This window comes from Orycteropus afer, unplaced genomic scaffold (genome assembly GCF_000298275.1).
Source record: "Orycteropus afer afer isolate SDZICR_OR568_19922 unplaced genomic scaffold, OryAfe1.0 scaffold00522, whole genome shotgun sequence".
NCBI lineage: Eukaryota > Metazoa > Chordata > Mammalia > Tubulidentata > Orycteropodidae > Orycteropus > Orycteropus afer.
In genome coordinates this window covers 904,050-906,640 of record NW_006922109.1, presented here as the reverse complement: position 1 = coordinate 906,640, position 2,591 = coordinate 904,050, and positions in this window count along the sequence as shown.

Genomic DNA, 2,591 nt, shown 5'->3' with positions numbered 1-2,591 from the left:
GTCCCACTGGCCAGCCACACAGCTGCCCGGTGGACGTGTTGGTTTCACACGTTGATTTTCAGTTGATATTTTCGAGGTACTGTGTATTTACAGATGTGTAGCTGGGAAGTTTTATTCCTGTTGTGAGTTCGCTTTTAGACGTGTCGTCTAGTACTCTGGCCCGCCTGAAATCCTGTGCGGACGAGCTTGTGGGCGCTGCACCCGTGTTTTCCTGGAGTCCGCTCGTGCCCAGGCCGGCTCTCTCTGGAGCAGTCCACGTGCATGGCTGACTCGGGCGCCTTTTCCTGGGCTGCTGTGAGGTGGACACACTCTGCATTTAGCATGCGAACGGGGGTACAGCCGCTCCTCCACGGGAAGCATTTCTGTGCAGTCCCGTCCCCACTCGCCAGACCACTGACCCATGAAATAATGGGATTGCCCAAAACACTGTGAACGCGTCACCACCTTTCTGAGGATACAGCGTCCGAGCTCTGTGACATGCGGAGGTGACCTTCCTCACATGCCCATGGGGACAGAAGCGCTGTCCTGTCTCCCTGCAGCTAGGGGGCCTGAGGGCGTCGTGCTGAAACGCCACCTGCTGGGGGAACGCCGTGCTGGGGGGATGCAGCCAGGCGCGCCCCAGCGCCAGCTCCCAACGCAGGCCGCAAGGCAGTGGGCCCCCACCCACAGGGCCAGCAGACACTCCCGGGGGCGGGAGAGGCCCCGGTTCACAACCTCCAACCTGATTCTAGTTCATGATTTCATCACTTTGGAAAGGTGATCTTCTGGGTGTGACATAGGGACATCTTTGTAGCCTGCAGAAAGCAGTAACTTAAGGCGGTCTTAACTTTGCACTTACACATTATAAATACTGTACATGTGTGTAATTTTTCCTGTATTCATTTGCAGTCTTTGTATTTGAGAGAATCTTTACCTGTTAAGTTTGTATGCTAGACAGTGAGCGTTTGCTGTAACCTAGGCAAGTTGTAAATACATTCATGAATCAAGCAGCCGGTGCATATGCAGACATGGGTGTCCTGTTGCAGAGTCTGGCTTTTTCTGACTTAGTGCTTCGAGCAGCCACAGGCGCTTGGTTGATATGTAATTACACATATAAAGTATATATATATATGTATGATACATGAAATCTATTTAGAAACGTGCACAATTTTAATGGCTATCATTTGGTGTGAATAATCGAATACAGACTTTTTAAAACACCATGTTTCCTGTGGATCTTTTGCTGTCATTCGGGGGGAGATCGGGGCCGTGATGAGGGGCCCACAGTGGTGTTCGGGAAAGTTGGTTTTAAGCACTCCACGCACTGCAGCTAATGTCGAGAAGCAAAACACGTCCCAGTTGTGGAATGGGAAGCTGACTTGCTCTGTCAACTTTCACCCAAACCACAATTAAAAAAAAAAAAAGGAAGAAAAGAAGGAACCAACATGGCCAACACCCTGATTGGGACTCCTAGCCTGCAGCACCATGAGAGAATAAATTTCTATTCTTAATAAAACAAAACCGAACACTCCAAGCCTTGTTTGCATATAAAACACCACGTGAACATTGGATTCATGTGGCCTGTGTGCTCACAGAAAGGACGAGATGCCAGGACTACGTAAGGTGATGTCTAAGCTCTGTACAGCTGTAACGGTTCAAAGCTTGTTTCAGGAAACTCCTTTTGTCAAGGGAAGCCCCTGATTCTCTGAGCACTCCTGTCCCCTCCTCAGGTAGCTTGCTGGCTGTCAGAATGTCCCAGTAACGATGCGGGTCCAAACCACCAATGGCACATTTCCATGACAGGAATGGGAAGGGCAGGGAGGGAGGCCGTGGCCCGCTATGTGTCTCTGCAGGTGCCGTAGCAGAGAAGGTTCTAGGCTAATGTCTCAGGTGACCTGTGCACAGCAGTGAGCACCCTCCTAACATCTTTAAAACTTGGTGTCAAGAAATTAGGCTTTTACTGGGCTTTCTCTGCTTGCCATTAGGTCACAGGCACATGAGAAACGTCTGAGGCCACATGATTGAAGGTCAGTTCTGTCCCCAGAACCTCCCTGACCTTGAAATACTACAGCTAAGCTCTGGAATAAGACTGATTACATGTTTACCGGAACAAAGACCTGCTGCATTGCTGGACCTGGCTGTCCACAGCCTGGCTTGTTAGCCGCGAATGTTTATAGTAGGCAGTCCTCCCCACATGGGCGTCCTCCCTGCTGCACAGTTAGCACCCACTGGGTGCTCTCTGACGCACCTCCTTGCACGTAGTGTGGACGGGACTTCACTGTTTGCTTCCTGTGAAATGAGTAAAATGTTTACCGTGTCAAAAACACATTTTAAGGAATAATAGATCCATAAAGTTTTTTTTGCCAATTAAGGTTGCAAATTGTTACTCAGCAAATTGGATCTGAATTGGAATCTTCATCATCATCTAACACGTGTTTGACTCTTTTCTGTCCCCTGTCATGTAACCCCATCACACCCCTGTCTTCATGTGGAAGAAATCCCCTGAAGCAGCACTTACTCCTGACATTTATTCAGCAAGGATTTGCGGGGCGCCTTCTGTGCCCAGGAGCTTAAAATCATAAAGTTGTTGTGGAGGTGACACGAGCTCACAG